The sequence below is a fragment of the Vipera berus genome (genome assembly GCF_964194415.1).
Source record: "Vipera berus genome assembly, chromosome: 3".
NCBI classification, from domain to species: domain Eukaryota; kingdom Metazoa; phylum Chordata; class Lepidosauria; order Squamata; family Viperidae; genus Vipera; species Vipera berus.
In genome coordinates this window covers 116,347,443-116,373,374 of record NC_138204.1, presented here as the reverse complement: position 1 = coordinate 116,373,374, position 25,932 = coordinate 116,347,443, and the positions used below count along the sequence as shown (strand labels likewise).

The 25,932-nt window shown below is 41.5% G+C and overlaps 1 long non-coding RNA gene across 2 annotated transcripts; it reads left to right on the top strand.

The window, feature by feature from the left end:
- Window positions 1–11,301: 11,301 nt before the first annotated feature.
- On the top strand, window positions 11,302–23,465 carry LOC308665425. Of its 2 annotated transcripts, XR_014025900.1 has the most exons (3): window positions 12,961–13,017; window positions 15,489–15,614; window positions 21,294–23,465. It is a non-coding gene; the product is annotated as an uncharacterized lncRNA (long non-coding RNA). The 2 variants fall into 2 exon arrangements; XR_014025899.1 differs by lacking the exons at window positions 12,961–13,017; window positions 15,489–15,614 and adding an exon at window positions 11,302–11,645.
- The last annotated feature ends 2,467 nt before the right edge of the window (window positions 23,466–25,932 follow it).

Here is a 25,932-nt window from a genome sequence, read left to right as displayed (position 1 = left end):
GTCACTTTATCGAAGAATGAAATCAGATTGGTCTGGCATGATCTGTTTTTAACAAACCCATGCTGGCTGCTAGTTATGACTTTGTTTGCTTCTAGCTGTTTGCAGATCTGTTTTTTGATTATCTTTTCTAGGATCTACCCAGGTATTGATGTTAAACTGATTGGTCTGTAGTTTCCTGGGTCCATTTTTTTCTTTCTTGAAGATGGGGACCATATTAGACCTTTTCCAATCCTCAGGTACTTTTCCGGTGCTCCAGGATTTATGGAAGAAGTGGTACAATGGTTCTGAGATAACATCTGCCAGCTCTTTCAGAACTCTGGGATGTAATCTGTCAGGTCCTGGTGATTTGTATTCATCAAGATTGGATAGGTGTTCTCTTACCATTTTCTTGCTTATTTTGATTTTTGTTTCTAGTATGTCTTTTGCAATATTTTGGGGGGAGGCGGGTGTTGGGACATGGTTTCTTTTTTTGTTGTTAATATGTTGGAAGAAACTTTTTTTATTGTCTTTGATTTCCATTGCAAGTCTTTGTTTGTACTGAGCCTTTGCTTTCCTGACTTCATCTTTACATTCTCTGACTGTCTGCTGATAGTCAGCCTTGCTTATGTGCCCCTCTTTCCATTTTTTCTGTTGGTCCTTTTTGTCTTTTAGTTTGTTAGTGAGATTTTTGTGCAGCCATGCTGGTTTCCTCCTGGATTTCTTTTTTTTCTTTCTGAATGGTATTGCATTGATCTGGGCTTTTGTGATCGCTTTTTTCAGGGTTTCCCACACTTCTTGCGTTGTTTTCCCTTTTAGGATTTTCATCCATGGGATCTTTCCTAGATTCTCTCTGAGTTTGTTAAAGTCAGCTCTTTTGAAGTTTAGGACATTGGTTGGGTTGTTTTCAATTGCTAGTGTTTGCATTATATTAAATTCCAGTATGGTGTTGTCATTTCATCCAAGGTTCCGGCAATTTTGATTCCCTCTATCACTTCTTCTCTATGTGTAAGGATTAAGTCCAGTATAGCTTTGTGTCTAGTTCCTTCCACCATCTTTTGGGTGACAAAGTTGTCGGCTAGGTTGGTTAGGAATCTGTTTGATCTCCCACTCACTGCACAGTTTGTCTCCCAGTTGATATCTGGATAGTTGAAGTCTCCCAATATTACTGTGGTGTGCTTCCTGCATATATTTGTTAACTGGTTGGCAAAGAGTTCATTTGTTTCTTCTGGTTGGTTGGGTGGCCTATAATATACACCTATGGTGATGTCACTCCCCCTCCTCTTTTTGTAGACCTGTTTCTTTTGAACAATTTGTATCTATCTATCAGTCCATTCCATTCATGGGTTTCGTCCCACCAGGTTTCTGTTATGCCACCTGTGTCATAACCTCTCTCATGTACTATTGCTTCTAGTTCACCCTGTTTGTTCCCCAAGCTTTGAGCATTTGTATATAAGCATTTAAGATTTTTGTCCCTGTCCATGGGAGTGTTTCCTGTGTCTCCTGGTTGTTGTTTGGGTTTTTCTTTTTTTTTCATCACTGCCTACCTCATTGTTTATTTTGGTTTCTTGGGATTTGTGATTGGTTTTGGGTTCTAGAGATTCTGGAGATTTGTCACCCTCCCCCCTCGGTTTTAGTTTAAAGCTCTCCTGATAAGCTGGGCCAGTCTTTTTCCAAGAACATTTTTGCCTGTTTTCATGAGGTGTAGCCCATCCCTTGCCAAGAGTCCCTCATGTAGAAAAGAAACCAAAGGAAACCAAAGTTTTCTTGGCAACACCAACCCTTTAGCCAGTGGTTAAATTCTAAAATTCTTTTTTCTCTCAATGTGTGTTGGCCTTTTGTTGGGAGCACTGATGAGAACACTACCTGTGCTCCTAGCTTCTTAACTTTGTTGCCTAGTTTTTTGTAGTCTTTCACTATTGTACTCAGATTGTTCGTAGTGTCGTTTGTTCCAATGTGGAGGAGGAGAAGGGGGTAGTAATCTGTGGGCCTAATTATTTTGGTTAGGTTCTCAGCCACATCTTTGATTTTTGCTCCAGGGAGACAGCATACGTGGATTGTATGTTTGGTCTGCAGATGGATGATTCTGTTCCTTTGAGAATGGAGTTTCCTATTGCCAACACTCTCCTTTCTTTTTTGGGGGGGGCTGCAGTCTGGAGTGCTTTTCTGTTTGTCTCAGGTGTGCTTGTTGATATGGCTTTTTTAGGGATATTTGAGGTGACTTTTTTAGGATTATTTGAAGTTCTTTCTTTGCTAGGTGTCTGCATGCCTTCTTTGAGGGGGAGGTTGAAGGTCTGCGTGTTTTCTTTTAAGGGGAGAAATCGATTGCTCAGTTTTAATGGGGTTGCTTCTGGTTAGGTAGAATTGGGCAGAAGGGGTTTGTTTGTTGCATGTTGTTTCTTTCTTTGAGTGTTGTGCAACTGTGCTTTCATATAATACTTTGAATAATATTAAATTATATGTTCACATCCCAATTTTAAGAGTAGTCAGAACTCCAGAAAGCAAAAATTAGTTATTTATAAAAAGTTATTGGAAATATTTTAGTATCCTCTAATGTTTAATTTTTTTACAAACATATAAATTGAGAAATGGGTGATATACCGTATTTTTTGGACCATAAGACGCATTTTTTTCCCAAAAAAGTGGGGGGGGGAAACGAGGGTGCGTCTTATGGTCCGAAGGGGATCTGTATGGCCAGCCCCAACCTCTGCAAGTGGAAAGCAAGGGAGATTGCCAGGAGCACGAATCGGCACGTGCTGAGAAACGCTGATCTCGCACTCCTGGCAATCTCCCTCGCTCGGTTTCAGCTTCCCTTGCTACAAGAGAAAGCAGGCTGAAATGGAGTGAGGGAGATTGCCAGGAAGGCGAATAGGCCGATCTCACGCTACTGCAATCTCCCTCGCTCCGATTCAGCCTGCTTTCTCTTGTAGCAAGGGAAGCTGAAACCGAGCGAGGGAGATTGCAGGAGTGCGAGATCGGCCGATTCGCATTCCTGGCAATCTCCCTCGCTTGGTTTCAGTTTGCTTTCTGCTAGAGAAAGCCGGGCCGCAGGGCCGCCTCCGTGGGTACTGCTCTAACGCGGAGAGGGAAGGACAAAGAGGGAGGGAAGGAAGAAAGGAAGGAACGAAAGAAGGAAGGGACAATGGGAGAGGGAGGGAGAGAGAGAAAGAGAGAGAGAGAAAGAGAGAGAGGGAGAGAAAGAGAGGGAGAGAGAGAAGGAGAAAGAAATAGGGAGGGAGAGAAAGAGGGAGAGAGAGAAGGAGAAAGAAAGGGAGAGAAATAGAGGGAGAGAGAGAAAGAGGAAGAGGGAAAGAGAGAGGGAGAGAAAGAAAGGGAGAGAGAGAAAGAGGGAGAGAGAGACAAGGAGAAAGAAAGAGGGAGGGAAATAGAGGGAGAGAGAGAAAGGGGGAGAAATAGAGGGAAAGAGAAAAATAGAGAGGGAGAGAAAGAGGGAGAGAGAGAGAAGGAGAAAGAAAGGGAGGGAAATAGAGGGAGAGAGAAAGAGGGAGAAATAGAGGGAAAGAGAAAAATAGGGAGAGAAAGAGGGAGAGGGAGAGAAAGGGAGAGAGAGAGAAAGAGGGAGAGAGAGGAGAGAGAAAGCAAGAGGGAGGGGGAGAGAAAGAGAAGGAGAGAGAGAAATTAAATTAGTAACATGATTGTTAAGTGAATCTGGTTTCCCCACAACTTTGCTTGTCAGAAGGTTGCAAAAGGCAATCACATGACCCTGGAACAATGTGACCATCATAAATATGAATCGATTGCCAAGCATCCAAATGTAAATCACATGACCCTGGGGATGCTGCAATGGTCATAAGTGTGAAAAATGGTCATAAGTCACTTTTTTCAGTGCAGTCGTAACTTTGAACAGTCACTAAGTGAATCGTTGTAAGTCGAGGACTACCTGTACTTTATCATTTTTTTTCCTTTTTTGGGGGGGGGTCAAGTTTTTGACACCTTGCTGGGCTACTGGTGGTACTTGGACACTGCCTTGTCCTAAAAGTGGTACAATGGATGAAAAGGTTGAAAAGCCCTGTTTTAGTATACCGGTACTATTTGGTTCAGAATATTTTTTTTCTGGTTTTCCTGCTCTAAAAACTGGGTGCGTCTTATGGTCAGGTGCGTCTTATGGTCTGAAAAATACGGTACTTTTGCCAACATGTTAGAATAAGAAATAAAAGACATGCATTCTGTACCATGCATGCTGTATGTAATGCATTATATAATTAAAAATATATTTATTTTTACTTCTTTCCGCCTGGCATCCCACCATACATTCTGTCCAAATCTTAAAGAGACAGATGCAACAGAACAAAATATTAATAATCAGGCTTAAAGCAGCATTTGACACTTTAGCTTGACTCTGAATCTGAATCAAGAAATATATCAAAATAATGAGGGAACACAGATGGGTATCATTCACTGTAAATGACAAATTAAAGTTTTTTTAAAAAAAAATAGTCCTGAGTTCACTGCTCTGTAACTTGGGTGTGTCAATTGGATCAACAGTTCATAGAGCATTGACAGTGCTCAGGAACTTTTGCAACTCTTAATCTTCTACATCTCCTCTACACTTGAGCAGCCAAACACTCTAAATCAGACATGTCAAACACAAGGCCCGGCGGCCAGATCCGGCCCGCGAAGTGGTTTCATGTGGCCCGCGAAGCCATCCTGGAAACAGTGAGGGAACGGCCCCCACTGCCTTGGCCCTGGCCCAGAGACCCTCCTCCTGCCAGAGACCCTCAGATCTGTCCCACTCTTGCCAAGGCCCCCATAGGCACCCTTGATGCGAACAATGTAGAGCTGGCCATGCCCACCCAGTAGGTCATACACACTTTAGCCACGCCCACCCAGTAGGCCACGCCCACCCAGGCCATACCCACCCAGCCCCCTGAGGGCAACCGCAATGCTGATGCGGCCCTCAATGAAATTGAGTTTGACACCCCTGCTCTAAATGAAGCAGACAGTGGAACTGAGAAGCCATGGAGACATGTTTTAGAAAAATCACACAAACTGTATTTCCTAATCCAGATATCCTGTTCTCTGCAGAATATGAGGAACTAAATGTAGTTTCATGATTTTGTTTTGTTTTTTGCTTTCTGTCTGAACACAATGGAATCACTAGATTTTGAAAACTGTGATTGGGGTAACTAATAAACCTAGCACCTCAGCTGTTTTGGGGGTTTTTTTTGAAATGTCTCTATACCTGTCAACAGTCCCACTGCATTAAACAGCAAGAAAAACTCCTGGGATTTCCCCCCCCCCTCCAAGAATATAACTTTACTGAAAAGCCATATGGATACAGAAATTAAAAAAAACAGTTCTGACATTTTTGCAGGCAAACAGCATAGGACAACTCCCCCCCCCCACCCCGCCTCCCCTTGTCCATTGTCCACCAATCAGTTGCACTTGCTTTATTTTGGAAACAGCTTGTCTGCCTCGGACGTTCCCAGGCAATGACTTTGGGATTTCGGTCTGTCTCACGCTTCCAGGCTTCCCTCCCAAACCTCCCTCAGATTCCAATACCTTGTCTCTCCCCCCACCCCCCTCCTGTTACTGTTGTCTGGTTGCAAGCAGGGCTCATAGCGAGTCAACCATGACAATACCACAAAACCCTGATTTAAAGTAGGAAGCACTTTTGGAAATAAAAATGCTATATAAAGAAGTTTGATTTCGCTACAACCATTCACGAACTCCAGACCACACTTTGCTATCTGGCACTACATACACCTCTATGTGTTCTACCAGTTGTTCCCATACTCCATCCTCTCTCCATTTTACTCTCCTCTGGTCTTTTTAATTTACACTGGAGCTTTTAATTAAATAAGCAGTTACCAGAGCTTTGGGTGGCTGACATGGTTGCTTTGGTTACATAAACAAGTATTTGGATGTCTGGTGCTTCCATTCTTTCTGCTGCTGTGATGCCTCGGTCACCATAGTATCCTGCTGGGACAAAGACATTAGCCAGGATTTTACCACATGCTTTCTCTGAGTGGGATGAAACACACAAAGTATTGAATGTGCTCAGCTGAGGCCTCTAGTTCTTTTTCCAGCAATGTTTCTTTTACTCTGCTGCGGTCCATTCTTTTCAGCTCATCTGATTGTTTAGCTGACATTTTGTCCTGTGATTTTTCCAGGTGCCTTTTAATCAGAATATGCTTTTTCGCCAACAATCCTGCCCCAGAGTTTTATTCCTTTGAAGATTTCTGACTCCCAGTTCAATGATCCATATAATTATAACTTTCTGTGATTTATTCATACTTAAAGTGATAGATTTAAATTTCCCCTGGAAAAGATGGGAAATGCACGGTGCTAAGTCTCAACTGTATAGCAGAGGAAGCAAGACAATGAGATCCAGCTTTTCCATTGCCTCTTGGATGGTTCATGAGGTATATAAGACCTTGCATTCCCATCCTTGCATCCTCTGCTTAATTGTTGTTTGAAGGTTCTGAATGTTGCAGAGTTGTGCTCTGAACTGATAATGGCTCGGTATAAAAGGTTTTTGGCATTACATTGCTTCTGGTAAATAATACATTATGTAGGCAGTTGCTTCAGACCTGGACTTCTTTCTAATACATTTAATTTCAAAAAAAAATTAAGGACCAAAAATATAGGTAAGAAAAAAGCCCTGCAGTGAAATCGAAGTCACTGTAGCAGTAAAAGTGAGTCTGACACTGTGATCTTATTGTATGCATGGGGCATTCCTGCTGGTGGTGACATCCTCATATGAACTGAGTGCTTTCACATCTCCATCTCCTTGTTGTCTTTTTTATTCAAAGGATCTTTCAGCTGTCACCTTCATCTATTCCTATTCAGATGTTGCAGTTTTCATTGTGTGTGATGTAATTGTTCACAAGTTGCCAATATGTGACTTAGAACTATTTACAGCTGCATGAGTTTGAGCCCCTCCCCCTTTTTCTGTAGACATCTCTGTCAAAAAGACATATTTCAGTCAGCATAAGCTCAGATCATTGCTCTACAGTTCTCAACTGTGTCTTCAGCATCTGGATTGCAGGAAAGTGGGGTGTACCCTAACCCAGGATCTATCAATTATTATGGCAATAGCTTCTTTCTTTTTGTGGTCTTTGTTTTTATTTAGTTCCTTTTCCCTTTTGTACATTGTGGCAAAATAAATTAACAGAATCAACAATGAATATGGTTAATACCCTTGATAAAATAAGAAAGAAGATTCATGAAATCTTATTGCCTTCTTTGATAAATTGATTAAATTAATGGATTTTACATTAATGGATCAGGGAAATACTGTGGACATAAATATACTTGGATTTCAGTAGGGCATTTGACAAGGTAGACCACAACTCAATTCTTGATAAGATATGACAATGTGAAATAGACAGTACCACCCACAGATGGATTCACAGTTGGCTGTCATTACACCAGTGTGTAATCCTCAATGGAATTACATCTACATGGAAGGAAGCAGACAGTGGCTACTTCAAAGTTCTGTCAGGCTCAGTACTCTTCAACACCCTTGTAAATAATCTAATATGAGAGGCTAGAAGAGGAACTCATCAAATGTATAGAAGACACCAAGCTGGGAGAATTGTTAATACTTTGAAAGATTGACTCAAGATCCAGGAGGATCTTGACAGACTTGAGCATTGAGCCCCATCCAAGAAGATGCATTTTGGTGGTAAGAAAAGTAAGGTCCTGCACTTAGGCAGGAAAAAAAACAAATGCATAGGTATAGAATTGGTGGCATCTGGTTCAAAAGTAGTAACTGAGAGAGGAACCTAGGTGTCCCGGTGCAGGGCTTTTCAACCTTTTCACAGATTGTACCACTTTTAGGACATGACAATGTCCAAGTACCACCAGTGTTTAGCAAGGTGTCAAAAACTTGATGACTAAAAAAAAAGGGTGGGGGGGATTTGGGGTTTTACTGATTAGATTGATTTGTTGTTATAGAAATGGCTAGTTTATACTATTATGGAAAAGTAAAAAGTTGAGGTTCAATATTAATGCTTCCTTCTAGTGCAACAGAGGAAGTCGGAAGTCAATGCCTTTTCTTTTCTTTTCTTTTTCCCTTCTCCCCCTCACTTCTCTTTCCCTTTTTCCTCTCCACTGTGTCCTACTATTTGCTTTTGTATTTTTGTATTTTATTCTATAATCTAGTAAAATGTTAAAGGGAAAGGGAAAGGTTCCCCCGCACATGCGTGGTAGTCGTTTCCAACTCTAGGGGCCGGTGCTCATCTCCGTTTCAAAGCCGAAGAGCCAGCGCTTGTCCAAGGACATTTCCATGGTCATGTGGCTGGCATGACTGGACGCCAAAGGCGCACAGAACGCTGTTACCTTCCCGCCGTAGTGGTCCCTATTTTTCTACTTGCATTTTTACGTGCTTTCGAACTGCTAGGTTGGCAGAAGCTGGGATGAGTAACAGGCACTCACTCTGTTATGCGGCACTCGGGATTTGATCCGCCAAACTGCCGACCTTCTGATTGACAAGCTCAGCGTCCTAACCCACTGAGCCACCGCGTCCCTAATAAAATGTTACAAACTGTTAAAAAGGGGGGGGGAAGTACCAGTTTTAATTTCTTCAGTGGCAGTTCCTTTGCTGAATCACTTTCCCTTTGCAGTGACGAATGTATGATGAATGTATCCATATTTATTGATATGCAGCACTGCCTTGGTGGTCAGCTGGCTGGTCAGCCCTTCTTCCTCTCCTCTTCCTTTTTCTTCACTGCCTGCTGGGCTCTCTTTCCACAGCCCCTTCTTCCTCCCTCTTTTTCTGTCCCCTTCTCTTTCCCCATTGTCTTTTTCCCCTCTCCTCTCTCCCCCCTCCTCCTTTTATATCCTCTCCTCTCTCCCCCCTCATCCTTTATATCCTCTCCTCTCTCCCCCCTCATCCTTTATATCCTCTCCTCTCTCCCCCCTCCTCCTTTTATATCCTCTCCTCTCTCCCTCCTCATCCTTTTATATCCTCTCCTCTCTCCCCCCTCATCCTTTTATATCCTCTCCTCTCTCCCCCCTCCTCCTTTTATATCCTCTCCTCTCTCCCCCCTCATCCTTTATATCCTCTCCTCTCTCCCCCCTCCTCCTTTTATATCCTCTCCTCTCTCCCCCCTCCTCCTTTTATATCCTCTCCTCTCTCCCTCCTCATCCTTTTATATCCTCTCCTCTCTCCCCCCTCATCCTTTTATATCCTCTCCTCTCTCCCCCCTCCTCCTTTTATATCCTCTCCTCTCTCCCCCCTCCTCCTTTATATCCTCTCCTCTCTCCCCCCTCATCCTTTTATATCCTCTCCTCTCTCCCCCCTCATCCTTTATATCCTCTCCTCTCTCCCCCCTCATCCTTTTATATCCTCTCCTCTCTCCCCCCTCATCCTTTATATCCTCTCCTCTCTCCCCCCTCATCCTTTTATATCCTCTCCTCTCTCCCCCCTCATCCTTTATATCCTCTCCTCTCTCCCCCCTCATCCTTTATATCCTCTCCTCTCTCCCCCCTCCTCCTTTTATATCCTCTCCTCTCTCCCCCCTCATCCTTTTATATCCTCTCCTCTCTCCCCCCTCATCCTTTTATATCCTCTCCTCTCTCCCCCCTCATCCTTTTATATCCTCTCCTCTCTCCCCCCTCATCCTTTATATCCTCTCCTCTCTCCCCCTCATCCTTTTATATCCTCTCCTCTCTCCCCCCTCATCCTTTATATCCTCTCCTCTCTCCCCCCTCCTCCCTTTATATCCTCTCCTCTCTCCCCCCTCCTCCCTTTATATCCTCTCCTCTCTCCCCCCTCATCCTTTTATATCCTCTCCTCTCTCCCCCCTCATCCTTTATATCCTCTCCTCTCTCCCCCCTCCTCCCTTTATATCCTCTCCTCTCTCCCCCCTCATCCTTTTATATCCTCTCCTCTCTCCCCCCTCATCCTTTTATATCCTCTCCTCTCTCCCCCCTCATCCTTTATATCCTCTCCTCTCTCCCCCCTCATCCTTTATATCCTCTCCTCTCTCCCCCCTCCTCCTTTTATATCCTCTCCTCTCTCCCCCCTCATCCTTTTATATCCTCTCCTCTCTCCCCCCTCATCCTTTTATATCCTCTCCTCTCTCCCCCCTCATCCTTTATATCCTCTCCTCTCTCCCCCCTCATCCTTTTATATCCTCTCCTCTCTCCCCCCTCATCCTTTATATCCTCTCCTCTCTCCCCCCTCATCCTTTATATCCTCTCCTCTCTCCCCCCTCATCCTTTTATATCCTCTCCTCTCTCCCCCCTCATCCTTTTATATCCTCTCCTCTCTCCCCCCTCATCCTTTATATCCTCTCCTCTCTCCCCCCTCATCCTTTTATATCCTCTCCTCTCTCCCCCCTCATCCTTTATATCCTCTCCTCTCTCCCCCCTCCTCCCTTTATATCCTCTCCTCTCTCCCCCCTCATCCTTTTATATCCTCTCCTCTCTCCCCCTCATCCTTTTATATCCTCTCCTCTCTCCCCCCTCATCCTTTATATCCTCTCCTCTCTCCCCCCTCATCCTTTTATATCCTCTCCTCTCTCCCCCCTCATCCTTTATATCCTCTCCTCTCTCCCCCCTCCTCCCTTTATATCCTCTCCTCTCTCCCCCCTCATCCTTTTATATCCTCTCCTCTCTCCCCCCTCATCCTTTTATATCCTCTCCTCTCTCCCCCCTCATCCTTTATATCCTCTCCTCTCTCCCCCCTCATCCTTTTATATCCTCTCCTCTCTCCCCCCTCATCCTTTATATCCTCTCCTCTCTCCCCCCTCCTCCCTTTATATCCTCTCCTCTCTCCCCCCTCATCCTTTTATATCCTCTCCTCTCTCCCCCCTCATCCTTTTATATCCTCTCCTCTCTCCCCCCTCATCCTTTATATCCTCTCCTCTCTCCCCCCTCATCCTTTTATATCCTCTCCTCTCTCCCCCCTCATCCTTTATATCCTCTCCTCTCTCCCCCCTCCTCCCTTTATATCCTCTCCTCTCTCCCCCCTCATCCTTTTATATCCTCTCCTCTCTCCCCCCTCATCCTTTTATATCCTCTCCTCTCTCCCCCCTCATCCTTTATATCCTCTCCTCTCTCCCCCCTCATCCTTTTATATCCTCTCCTCTCTCCCCCCTCATCCTTTATATCCTCTCCTCTCTCCCCCCTCCTCCCTTTATATCCTCTCCTCTCTCCCCCACTCCGCCTCCTTTTCCAGGTGCGCTGGAAGCACCGATCAGCTCAGGCTCAGAAGGAACAAAGACTTGCAACAGAAATCAAGGACAATAAAAAAAAAGTTTCTTTCAACGCATTAACAACAACAACAAAAATCAAGGAAACTGTAGGCCCACTAAAGAGAGAAGATGGCAAGGAAAGTACAGGTAACAGGGAGAAAGCAGAGCTGCTTTGTGACAGACTTTGTGTCAGTCTTCACACAAAAAGAAACTATAGCCCAACACATCAAAAAAACCACTGCAAAAGACATACCAGAAACAAAAATTAAAATAAGCAAGAAATTGGTAAAAGAACACCTGGACTAGACCTCCAAGGTCCCTTCCAGCTCTATTCTATTCTAAACTTATTCTCCAAAATATGTAAGAGGTGAGGGTCAACTTATTCTTCAAAGTACAATGGGTAGAAGCTTGTTAAAAAGAAATCCAGCCTGGAACTAAGGAGAAATTTCCTGACAATAAGAATAATTAATCAATGGAACAGCTTTCCTCTTGGAGTTGTAGGTATGTATCACTGAAGGTTTTCAAGAAAAGATTGAATAACCATTTGCCCAGGATGATATGAGGTCTCCTGCCTTGGTTGGACTAGAACAGGCATGTCAAACTGCGGGCCCACGGGCCAGATGCATCATGCCGAAACCGCACCCACCCCATTGCCGGCAATGGGGGAAAAGTCCTGATACTTCGCACGGCATCATGTGACGTCGCGAGTCTGACATGCCTGGACTAGAACATCTCTGAGGTCTCTTTCAGCCCTAACTCTAACCCTATGTACAGTATTCTGAACCAGCCACAGCTTTTGACTGCAGACTATGTTGCTCTGATCCCAGTGGTGAGATTCAGCCAGTTCGCATCACTTCAGCAGAACTGGTAGCTAATTTTTTGTGGCCCAGGCTCAGAATGGACTTCCGGAAGCGGCATCCACACAGAGAACCGGTTGTTCACGTATTTGAATCCCACCACTGTCTAATCCACATGGTATGAATCATTGTGAGCAAGGCCTCCCAGTCCAGGAATAGGTGCAGTTGGTGTACAAGACAAATTACAGGGCATTTTCTTAACCTTACCCAAATACTATTCTGCCAGATCCTATTGACTGGAAACAGAGCTGTGAACAATATTTTTGGCTCAGACATCTCAGCATGTTCCTGCATTACCAAATGCCCCAAAGGCTCCACGCAAGACAGAGTTATAGCATCCTTACTTCACCATCCCCAGGAGCTCTTCCAGCAATGACTTTTCACCATAATGCATTCCAAGGTCCTCCTTTAAGGCAAGTGCTTCTATGCCATTTCCTACTTCACAAAAGCATAGCATCTAAGAGAATGGTAAAAGAGGTCAAACACTGCTGTAGCTTCCTAGCTCCCTTATTTAAGTAGACCCTTTCTAAGACAAGGTTTAATGTTAAACTATGAAGCAGGTCTAGAAAGACACTGGATACTCTTGATATTAGGAGGTCTTGTGTCTGGATTTAGAACTGGCAATTTTGGCTAGTCTGAAGAATATATTCCTAAAGAAGCAAGCCAGCCCTTTCCTCCTGCAACAAGATTCAGAACATTATGTGACCGTCCACATGTCTTGCTCCCCAATTTCACACATAACTGCCAAGTAGGATATATCTTTCCAGCAACCCTCCCATGCAATATGATCTATTGGGAATACAAGCAGGAGCTTTTAATTATGGCTAATGAGAAAGAACTTTAATGGCTTTCTATGAAAATTGATGGGCTCTTGCTGCCTCAGAGAGAGCAAGACATCTTGTTAAAATAATAATCTGAATAATGAGGCATTTGATTCTCAGGTTCTAGGCAGAGGAGAAGAAGACTTCATGGGCATGGAAAGAGAAAGATCATGGAGAGGGGCTGCCTGTTCTAAGGTCAGTTCCTGAGACAGTAAAGGGTTCGCATACAAATGGCCTCACTACTGATCCCACAGTAATAATTCCATCACTGGGAGTCTCAGATGAAGGAATATTCAGACATATGGTCTGCATATACAGGTAATCCTTGAGATATATGTCTTTACACAAAGGGAAAAAACAGTCCAACCTACCAAAACCAGTGCCATAAAAAACAGAATAGAAACACAAGTTAAGATAGGCAAGAAAATGGTAAGTGAGCACCTGTCCAGACTAGACGAGTTCAAATCACCAGGACCAGATGGATTACACCCCAAAGTTCTCAAGGAACTGGCAGACGTGATCTCAGAACCACTGAACTATATTTTTCAAAGATCGTGGAGCACTGGGGAACTACCAGAGGACTGGAAGAGAGCTGATGTAGTTCCCATCTTCAAACAAGGGGAAAAAATAGATCCAGGAAACTACAGACCTATCAGCCTGACCTCAATACCTGGGAAGATTTTGGAAAAGATAATCAAACAACAAATCAGCGAACACTTTGATGCAAACAAAGTCATCACTAAAAGTCAAAATGGATTTGTCAAAAACAGATCATGCCAGACAAATCTTATTGCATTCTTTGACCAAGTGACAAAATTAGTGGACCAGAGGAATGCTGTAGATATAATTTACTTGGACTTCAGTAAGGCATTTGATAAAGTGGATCACAATCTACTACTTGATAAGATAGAAAAATGTGGGTTAGATAGCATCACCACCAGATGGATTGGTAGCTGGCTGACAGGCCTTACTCAGCGTGTGGTCCTCAGTGGAACTGCATCTACATGGAAGGAAGTGTGTAGTGGGGTGCCCCAGGGCTCTGTTCTGGGCCCAGTGCTCTTCAACATCTTCATTAACGATTTGGATGAGGGCATAGATGAGGAACTCATCAAATTTACAGATGACACCAAGTTGGCAGGAATAGCCAATACTCCAGAAGATAGGCTTAAAATACAGGAGAATCTGGACAGACTCGAACACTGGGCGCTATCTAACAAAATGAAATTCAATGGTGAAAAAAGTAAGGTTCTATATTTAGGCAGGAAAAATCAAATGCACAGGTATAGTATAGGTGGTACCTTGCTTAATAGTAGTAACTGTGAGAGGGATCTCGGATTTCCTAATAGACAATCACTTCAATATGAGCCAGCAGTGTGCTGCAGCTGCCAAAAAAGCCAACACAGTACTAGGCTGCATTAACAGAGGGATAGAATCAAGATCACGTGAAGTACTAATACCACTTTACAATGCCTTGGTAAGGCCACACCTGGAATACTGTATCCAGTTTTGGTCACCACGATGTAAAAAAGATGTTGAGACTCTAGAAAGAGTACAGAGAAGAGCAACAAAGATGATTGGGGGACTGGAGGCTAAAACATATAGGGAACGGTTGCTGGAATTGGGTATGTGTAGTTTAACGAAGAGAAGGGTGCGGGCTGACATGATAGCAGTGTTCCAATATCTCAGGGGCTGCCACAGAGAAGAGGGAGTCAAGCTATTCTCCAAAGCACCTGAAAGCAAGACAAGAAGCAATGGATGGAAACTAGTCAAGGAGAGAAGCAACCTAGAACTAAGGAGAAACTTCCTGACAGTTAGAACAATTAGCCAGTGGAACAACCTGCCTCCAGAAGTGGTGAATGCTCCAAAACTGGAAGTTTATAAGAAGAGACTGGACAGCCATTTGCCTGAAATTGTATAGGGTTTCCTGCCTGAGCAGGGGGTTGGACTAGATGACCTCCAAGGTCCCTTCCAACTTCTTCTTCTTCTTCTTCTTCTTCTTCTTCTTCTTCTTCTTCTTCTTCTTCTTCTTCTTCTTCTTCTTCTTCTTCTTCTTATTATTATTATTATTATTATTATTATTATTATTATTATTATTATTATTATTATTATTATTATTATTATTATTATTATTATTATTATTATTATTATATGACCATTGTGGGAAGAATCCAGAGAAAGAAATATTTGGGGAAATATTAAAAAGCAGATTATATTTCACCAAACGATCTTAAAGGCAGAAACCAACCCCCACCCCAACTCTCTCTGCCCCAAACAGAAACCAAGTCTGCAGAAATGCAGATGCGATAATCTTGTCAGAAAGATTGGAACCTTGGATTAGAAAGACAAAGATGTGAATATACATATCCTAGTTTAATGTTCTGTTAATAATAACTAGTCACAAATAGTCTTTCTTTTCATTTTCTGTATTTTTTCTCTTCCTTCACCACCACCCCAACCAAGTAATAAACAAACACATAAAAAGGCAAACTCAAAGGGAGACCATATTAATATTAGAGACCAACCTAGGGGAACAAGCTGGCTAAGAACCTAGATTCTTTTATCCCCCAAGCTATCATCTATTTTCAGATAAACCTAGTTGCTACATAAAGTCTCTTAAAGAGCCTGAGAAATAAGGTAATGTGGGTAAAAGTCTATTGTTTTTACAGAAACTGCAGAAGAAATGCTAGCCTGTGAAGAAATACATTGTATATATTTTAATCTCTTGAGCCTAGCTGAAGCTTGAGAATTATATCTCTGCTACACTGAAAACCCGTCTTAACCAGAATTTACTGGTAAGATAGTTACTCTAGAGACAACCCGTACGCACTAACAGCCATAAAAGGTAAGTTTTAAATAAGGGCAAGGGGTGATAGAATTAGAGTAGTGGGAGATGTAATCACTTTAGAATAGAATGGAATAGAACTGGAGGTCTTCTAGTCCAGCCCCCTGCTCAAGCAGGAGAACCTATACCATCTCAGACCAGTGACTGTCTAGCCTCTTTTTAAAATCTTCAGTGATGGAGCATCCATGATTTCTGGGGGTAAGCTATTCCTCTGGTTAATTGTCCTCACTGTCAGGCAGTTTCTCCTTAATTCCAGGTTGCTTCTCTCTTTGTTCAATTGCCAACCATTGTTTCTTGTCCTGCCCTCTGGTGCTTTGGTGAACAACGTGACCCCCTCTTTTTTGTGGCAGCCCCTCAAATACTGAAATACTGCTATCATGTCTCCCCTATTTCTTCTTTTCTACCCAAACCCAAGTCCTGCAGCTGTTCTTCGTATGTTTTAGTCTCCAGGCCTTTGATCATCTTAGTTGCTCTTCTCTGAATTTTTTCCAAAGTCTCAACATCTTTTTTGTGATATGGTGATCAAAATTGATTGCAGTATTCCAGGTGTGGTCTTACTAGGGTTTTATAAAGTGGTTGCCATGGTTCCGATTAATGAGACATGCTGCAAACATTGACAGCGGTACTAATACCTTGTGTGATCTTGATTCTATGCCTATGTTTATACAACCCAGGAATGTATTAGCTTTTTTGGCTCCTGCTGCACACTGATGGCTCACAGTCAAGTGATCATCCACTAGGACTCCAAGGTCCCTCTCAAAGTTATTGTTTTTAAGCCAGGTCTTGTCCAATCTGTAGTTGTTACCTTTGATTTTTTCCTGCCTAAATGTAAAACTTTCCTTTTTTCCATATTGAAACTCATTTTGTTGGATAGGGCCCATTGTTCAAGTTTGTCAAGATCCTTTTGGATCCTGAGTTTGTCTTCTGGGGTGTTGGCTACTCCTGACAGTTTGGTGTCATCTGTAAATTTGATGAGTTCCCCTTCAATTCCCTCATCTAAGTCATTTATGAAGATATTGAAGAGTACTGGGCCTAAGATGGGACCTTGTAGTACCCCACTGCTTACTTCTCTCCATGGGGCTGTAGTGCCATTGAGGACTACTTTAGGAGCTTCGGATAGGTTGTGATGCCATGATTACAGCATGATTACTAAGCCAATGAGGAGAAGGTGGGAGGTAAATTTGTAACAACAATAGGGAATATAAAGAACGAATATTGATGATTTAGGGTGTGTCCACTGTGTGCCTGTGTGCATGAGGAACATCATCTTTGCAAAGTAGTTCAAATAAATTACCATTTTTTTCTCTTGGAAGTTTTAGCTGGTGATTGTTTATTTTAACTAGACAACAAATCCCACAACTTGGGGGCTCGTCTGGGATTCTCCAGTGGGAAGACATGTCCCATTAAGTTCAATGGTCCTACGTTGTGGGTGATTGGTGGGTCCTGTGTGCCTGTGGACTCCTGAACAGAGAAAGCAATTTTAAGGGAAAGTCCTGAGGATTTATACAGTGGGCACTGAATCACTGCAACAAGGCAACTCTGTGCACAGACCACAGTAAGAAAATTTGGACTTAACTATTGCCTTGGTGGTTGGGATAGCATTATGTGTTGGGGCCAGGTTGACGGGATATGTGGCATGCCTGGAGCACAAGGTGGTATGGAATCCCAGAGAGGGGCAAAACAGGTGGTTTGATTAAACTTTGGAGAAATTGTGGTCGCTAGCATGGGAAACAGGGTGAGTAAGAAGTGCCCTGGGGAGGAGATGGGATTTCCTCTGAATGTTCCACCAGATAGTCCATGGGGCACAATCATGTAAAACCAGGACTAAGAGTAAAGAAAGAATGATTCAATATTGTTATTTTGAGTGGCCAAGAAATCCTAAAAAGGCACTAGTGTGTTTTGGCTAAAATATGGAAGTTTTGAGGATTGGCTGTGTCAAGCATTAAATATATATTAAACAACAGAAGTCATATGCCTGTTGGATCCCAGGCGGTATATTTGTAGTTAAAGAAAAGAAAAAGGAGGGGGATTGTATGAAAGTCTACAATGTCCAAGGAGCCACAATGGATAGATTTAATAGAGAAATAAGGGAGGAATTATATCCAAATTTTCAGATCCTTTACTTGTGTATCGCCCCAATTGGGCAGCTGCAGCTCAAAAATTTTTTTTTTTTTAAAAGTGGAACATGTTTGGCCAGCCAGAAAATTCAGGGGCCTTCTCAGCTTGGGCTTAAAGCAGTGGTTAGGGTCCCCAATCACATTTTTTATTGGAATCACTCCTTGAGTTTTCCCACTTCTTGGAGAACAAGCCATAGGTTGCACAAAGAAGGGACAAAAACCTCCACAGTTCTGGAAATATTATTTTAATGGCATGTGTGTATATGTGTCTGTGTGCAGTCATTTCCAAGACCTGGAAGAAGGATGAGACCCTCTAATAACAATACACAAAAGGCTATTCAAAAAGATTTGGAAAAATGGAGCTCATTGGCTTGTGAAAAGCTCCCTGAAATAATAATAAAATGATTGGTGTGCCTGGAGAAAGTATGAAAGGAAATATCTGTATGAATTTCTTTTTTATGCAAGCAGTTTGAATGGAGGATAAATGTGTGAGTATGCTGATGTGTAAGTTGCAGGGATTTTTTGTTATTGTGAAGTGAGTGGAAGGGCAATATCAGTGTTTGCAAGGAAATGAGAAAAAGAAATGAGAAAGGTCCCATGGAGGAATTGGGAGAGAAATCCATGGAAAAATGTTGCTGAGTAGAAAATGGGGGGTGAGATTTCTGTGTAGTCTTTTAAAAAATTTTTCCCTGTCTCCTTTTTAGCTGGTTATTACTTTTTTTTCTTTTACCCAAGGATTTTTTGCCTTGGAAGAGGAGAAAGGCAGGAAAGGGGTATGTGTGTGTGTGGTTTTTCTGTTCCTTTTAACCATTTTTTTTCTGGTTAGTTAAAATATTGAGCTCTTGCCTGAGAGAGGTGATGTAAATGTGCCATCTGTTACCTGCTTTTGCAGTTTCGGTTTGTACTGCTTTGGGTCTGCATATGTCTGTTCTGATCATTACAGTACAAGTTAGAAAATCAACTGGGATGTCTATCTCCCAGTGAGTGGAATTTAGTTACAAAATGTTTAAGGAAAGTCAGTTTTGTATTAAGGCAATTGGTAAAAGTAGGAAAGTATTATGTATTCAACTCGGAAGAGGGGGAGAAGAGGCAGTACTGATAGTTGTATTATTGGACAAAGGAAGTCTTAGTTGAGCAAATAATAATAATAATAATAATAATAATAATAATAATAATAATAATAATAATAATAATAATAATAATAATAATCTTATTTGCAAACATTTGAGACATGGGGAAAGACATTGGATTTTTTTTTTCTTTTCTGGAAATCTTTGAGGTTTAAAATGTTTAGTTAAACCTATATATCCATCAGCCAAAGGAAATGACTGAATTGTTTTGCTTAGATTTCTAAATGTTTTTAACCTACCTAATGAGAATTTGCTTCCATTTGAATGGAATCTGAATTGACTTATTTTTTTATTAAAAACAGAAAATTAACTTTTGAAGGAGCTTTAGTTGTTAGTACCCCTTATCAAATGAGGGTAATCTTGAACCAGAAAGCCAGCCAATGGCTGACACATTCAAGGATTTTAAAATATGAGAGTATACTTATGGTACAAAATGATTTAGTATTGACTATTGACAGTAACTTGAATCCAGCTCAACTTTTAAGAGGAGACTTGGAAAGAGGATCGGATATTGAACATTATTGTGCTGAAGTAATTGAATTACAGATCAGAGTTAGACCTAATTTAACAGATGTTTCTTTGGGAGAAGGAACTAATTTTGTTTCTATATGGGTCCTCCAGCGTGGTAGAAGGGAAGCAAAGGAATGGATATGCAATAATAGAACAAAGAGAAGAAGTTTTAGTGGAAGCACGAAAATTGCCTTTAAGTTGGTTTGCACAGACTTTGTGAATTGTATGCATTAAATCAAGCTTTAAAATTGTTGGAGAAACAGAGAGGGACTATTTACCCTGACTCAAAGTATGCTTTTGGAGTAGTGCACATTTTTTGAAAGATTTGGGAAGAACAAGACTTGATTAATAGCAAAGGGAAGGATTTAGTTCATGGTGAACTGATTATACAGGTGTTGGACAATTTGATGTTGCCTGAAGAATTGCTATAGTACATGTAGAAGGGCATCAAAAAGGAAATTCTTTTGAAGCATGTGGCAATACTTTGGCTAACTTGGAAGCCAAAATGGCAGCTGCAGAAGGAACTGAATGTTTAATGTTAAGTTTAACCTCTATAGTGGAAAAACCAAGGAGTAATCCAATGTTCACTATAGATGAGAAGGAGGGGGTTAGAAAAAGTAGGGGCAATAGAAACTGAAGAAGGAAAATGGATATTACCTGAAGGAAGGCAAATACTGAATAAATTGATAACTAGGGAAATCTTGGAAATACTACATCAGGGTAGTCATTGGGGGACTAAGGCAACATGTGACTTGTTTTTGGAAGCTTATGGATGCTGTGGATTGTATACAATGGTTAAGCAAGTGTGACAAATGTATGGTATGTAAATGGGTAAATAAAAAGTTCTACAACATCTAGCAGTGAGATCATTTCAGTGCATTCAAGTTGATTTTACTGAATTACTTCAAGTGGGAAGGCTTAAATATTTATTGGTGATAGTGGACCACATGACTGGATGGGTTGAAGCTTATCCAGCCATGAGGGCCACTGCAGCAATAGTCACTAAAATTATATTGGAATAGATAATACCTAGCACAGTGGGTTAGGACGCTGAGCTTGTCGATCAGATGGTCGGCAGTTTGGCGGGTCGAATCCCGAGTGCCGCATAACAGAGTGAGTGCCTGTGACTTGTCCCAGCTTCTGCCAACCTAGCAGTTCGAAAGCACGTAAAAATGCAAGTAGAAAAATAAGGACCACTACGGTGGAAAGGTAACAGCGTTCTGTGCGCCTTTGGCGTCTAGTCATGCCAGCCACATGACCATGGAGACGTCCTCGGACAAGCGCTGGCTCTTTGGCTTTGAAACGGAGATGAGCACCGGCCGCTAGAGTCGGAAACGACTAGCACGCATGTGTGGGGGAACCTTTACCTTTACCTTTACCTTTAGATATGGGATAGTAAAAGCTATAGACCATGGGTGTCAAACTGCCGGCCCGTGGGCCGGACACATCACGATGAAACTGCGCCCACCCCATTGCCGGCAATGGGAAAAAAGCTCCGATACATCGTGCGATGTCACATGATGTCGCGAGTTTGCCATGCCTGCTATAGACAGTGACCAAGGGACTAATTTTATTGCAAAAATACTTCAATCAATTATGAAAGCAATGGGAATTAAGTGGAAATAATTTCACAATTAAAAACACCCTTCCCAAATTAATGTTGGAAACCAGGATGCCATGGACCAAATGATTACCCTTGGCCTTGCTCAGAATTTGAACCCGCCTAAGAAGGGATACTGGTATTTCACCTTATGAAATGATGTTTGGGCTACCACAATTGGGCAGAGTGGGGAAAATTCCACATCATGAAACTAAGGATATGTTTATAAAGAACTATATACTTGGACTGTCTTCTTCTTTATCTTACCTCAGGAACAAAGGACTCCTAGCTCAAACCCCACCTTTGGACTTTGCAGTGCATTCTTATAAAGCTGGAGACTGGGTCCTAATCAAAACGTGGAAAGAGGAAAAGTTACAGCCGAACTGGGAGGAACCATTCAAAGTGCTGTTAACCACTGAACCTGCTGTGAGAACCCTAGAAAAGGGCTGGACACATTATACCCGAGGAAAGGGACCAGTGGAAGAAACAAACATCTGGACTGTTGAACAAACTGAAGATCCTCTACAAATCAAACTGAAGCTGATGATAGACTCTTGGCATTTGGGGGTAACTTGGGGTTTGTCAACTGCAGTTGGGATTCTAATTCTCTACTGTTTCAGGAAAGGAATACCTTGTGTGTTTGAAAGAAAGAAGTCAGAAGAAACATCGGTTCCTGATGTGTGTCTATTGCAATTGTAATTGTATCACTGATTGTTGTTGCTGTTATCCTTTTGTTGATTGTGGCACTTACCATAGTTATTGTAATATTCCTTGCTCAGAAAATTGTAAAGATGAGGATAACACTGTTGTTATTGTGTGGCCTACTTCTCAATCCAGTCCTGACACTTCCAATGAATTCCAGAACACAATGTACGTAACTGCAACTCAGAGGTTAAAGGTAAGGTACCAATTTCGCAAGGTTTTAGTCAGCAATTAGTTAATAATTTGAAAGAAAAAAAACAGTGGCCCCCTCAGTATATATTAATATATACTGCCACGACTAGGTGGTGTCCATGGGATGAAATGATTATTACCACCAGCAATAAATTGAATCAGCAGGTTAAGATATACATTTGGATGAAGAGTGGAGATAGCAATAAATTAAAAAGTGCTTTGCAAGCCACTCCTACTCCTTCTACTGTACCTGCTACTGCCATTATAGAAAATAATGAATGCTTACTGTTGTGAAAACCAATGTTTTCAATATATGAGCAGGAGGAGGGTCATGCTCATATACTGAAACCTTGCCAAGTTGATACCGGTAATGGAGGTGCAGGATGAGACACATGTATTCACTCCAGAACATCCAGGCATTTTTTAAATAGAAGGTAAAAAAGATAACTTGTTTGAAGTTGAGTACAGATGGTGGACTTTAGCCCCTTCGTTTACAGGATAGGAATGGGAAATGATGAAAAGAATAAATAATTATACCAACATTATGGATGAAATAATAAAAATAACTCAAAGCAATATAATGTTGCTAAGTAAAGAATTAAAAATAATAAGGACTAGATTGCTAAGAAGACAACAATTAGAGAGTTTAGCAGCTGCTGTGAGTGGACTATGTGCAGAGCGAATTGATTAAAGTTGTCATACTTGAATACATAACACTAGTGAAGAAGCACCTGATTATTCAATTATTATTAATTGAAAAACATCATGAACATGTAAATAAATTACAAGTAAAGGCCAGGGCCATAGGGAGGGATGGTTGGAATCCCTTGAAAGGACTCAGTGATTGGATCACTAACTTGGCTGGATGGGTAAAACAATAATGGTGGGAATTTTAACAATGATAATTGAAATGATGATTTGTTGTTGTATGCAGCTTGGAATGATGATAATGATTTGTTGTAAAGATTGTATGGTTGGATGGAAAATGAAAGATGAGAGTGAAGAAGTTGGAAGACTGTTCCAACAATTTGAGAAATATGAATGTAAAAATCAATATAGATTGTGAAAAGAAAAAGGAGCGACTTGTGGGGAAAGGGGTCTATTGTTTTTACAGAAACTGCAGAAGACAGCCTGTGAAGAAATATATGAGCCTAGCTTGAAGCTAGGAAGCTCTCTGCTACACTGAAAATCGGTCTGATATAGATTTACTGATATGATAGTTACTCTATAGACAACCCCTAGGAACTAACAACCATAAAAGATAATTTGTAAATAAGGGCAAGGGGAGATAGAATTAGAGTAGTAGGAGATGTAATCAGGGGTAGAGATAATGTATTCACTTTAGGAACTTTGGCTAGGTTGTGATGGCATGATTACAACATGATTACTAAGCCAATAGGGAGAAGGTGGGAGGTAAATTTGTAACAGCAATAGGAAATATAAAGAACGAATATTTATGATTTAGGGTGTGTCCACTGTGTGTCTATGTGCATGAGGAACATCATCTTTACAAAGTAGTACAAATAAATTACCATTGTTTTCTCTTGGAAGTTTTGGCTGGTGATTGTGTATTTCAACTAGAAAACGAATCCCATAGGTAAATTGTTCAGGCATCTTTTTTTGGTCCAACTGTGTGCTTTCTCATGCTTTTTTACTGAGTAGTCAAAGAAGTCATCATTTTCTGTGTATAGAAAAACCAGCAAGAAAGGAAGCTTTTTCTGAGCACTCATACATATATTGTTCAAAGTGATTTGAAATGGTGATAGCTTATAGAAGGTAGAAGCCAGGGAATGGAGTTAATAAACAGAAGAAGCTAAAAAAAATTGAAATGACTGTTTTGTCCCAAGTATAGTAATGGATATTTAGCTATTTGTACTTGTCACTGACCATAATAATTCTGTTCTGTTCTATTTAGATATTTGGAGTCAGTATTTTCAAGTGGGCGTTGGTTAAATCTTGCCATTAGTGCAAAATCATATATACACACAAGATAGAATATCAGTCAAAAGGCTTGTTCTGAATTGTTAATAATATAGTATAAGACAATTATGTTATGTGGGTATGTTATGTTTTATATTATGTTGTGTTATGATCATGACATATCAGTGTTGCTGGATAGAAAATAGAATGATTAACGCTTCTGAAGCCACGATAGGAATGATCAGTGTAAAGACTGTAATGAACGAGTACAGGGTGCTCAATTAATAAAGGCCTTTGCTGCTGCCAAAGGCCAATTAGCTCATTAGTTTGCTGATGTGGCTAAATCAAACCGTCCCTGCCTCCCCTTCTTTTCTAATTAAGCTCTAGCTTTTCACCTTGCTAATGAGCTTCCTACATATTTGCATACAAAAAAGATAAAGAAGAGTTCATCTCTTTTTTCAGTATATAGCTAATATCTATTATAATATTTAACCTTTGCTTATTGTGGAGACACATCTGTTCGTCCTTTGTATCAGAAGATGGAAGAAGATTTGCTACTGGTGGAACATGAACCACTAGTGATGCCACCTGCACCATCAGCATCTTTGAAATGCATGGAGGCTGCTGAAGAATTCAATTCCCACACATTCATTCTGGTGTTTTGAGAGAGGATTTTCATGCTTTTCACCCAACTCAGCCTGTGCAGGGGGTGAAGTGCATGCTTCACTGACATAGAAAGTTTCTGTTTGGCAACAGACTGAGGGCCAGGCTTGCAACTTGGTTGCTCCACAGGGAAGCCCACAAATTCCTTTTATTAATGTTAACAGTTCACAGGCCATTTCAACAAGAGCAGCCTTTTCTATGTTGTCTCTTGGGAATTTCTAGGTCAGCTAACTTTTGTATGCACACAGTCCCTGTTTTTTCCACACTCAGGAAAATGAGTCAAGACTCCTCCTCGACTAGAGTTCCATTTAATTTAGCTAACATCTCAGAGGTTCCAGTTCTTTGATGACCTTATTTGGGCTTGATAGTTAAGGAGGATTGGGCCCCAGTTAGTATTTGGATGGAAGATGTTCAAAGAATGAACTGTAGATTAGATGGTTAGACTGTAGCCATATCTCAAAGGAAGGCACAGTTAGATCAGTTTGATATTACTGCCAAGAACACCCTAGTAACTGTACTTGAATGAGACTACCAAGCTCAGTAGCAATTCTAATTATTTCAATTATTTCAGGTTTTCTTAACTGTTAGCCTTCTAGTGTGTCAGACACCAGCAAAAAAATTGGTTACACTTTTTTGACAACACAGTCGTATACTCTCTGTACTTGTTTCTTTGATCAAATGCTTCTCTTGAAAGTCAAGCCTTCTCCCAGGGATATACCTGTGCACTCTATCCATGGGATGCATGTTGCCCCCAGCCTCCATTTTACCTCTGCCACTGAGAATGAAGGCTGGGGGAAAATGACATTCACATGAATCCAAGGCTCCATTCTTGGCAGCTGAGGCATTTCCTGAAGGCCTCTGCCGGCAAAATGGAGGCAGGGGGTGACATGTGCATCGACCCAGGGCTCTGTTCTTGGCAGAAGAGACTTTTTGCAAAGATGGCAAAAGGCTTTGCAAATGTAAGGAAGGCTTCGATGTTTCAGTCTTTAACTCCATTTGCAAAGCCTTTTGCTGCAAATCTCATCCAGGCCTTCGTTGCAGGCTGTTTTACTTCATTGGGACTGTATTGTGTTTGGAGTACAAGACTAATATTCCAACTCATTACCCACAGAGTAGTCTGGTCTGAAACTAAATTATTTCTTTTACCTCCTGACTTCTCCAAGGAAATTACCAGGAATATAGCATCAGAAAGATCAGACACCTTCTTTTCACACACTTTATGCCAAACTGGGAATCCAGTAAAACATACTCAATGGAGGTAAAATAAAATACGTTTATTCAACTCAAGGTGGTCAAGTAACTTTGAGTGGTGGCTGCAATGGACCAGTCCTTCACCTTCTGTTTTCTATTTTTTTTGTTTAAAGATTTAAGCCAATCATTATTAATGTAATGCAATGTGTTAGCTTATTGGAAACAATTTTTTTAATTTAGACT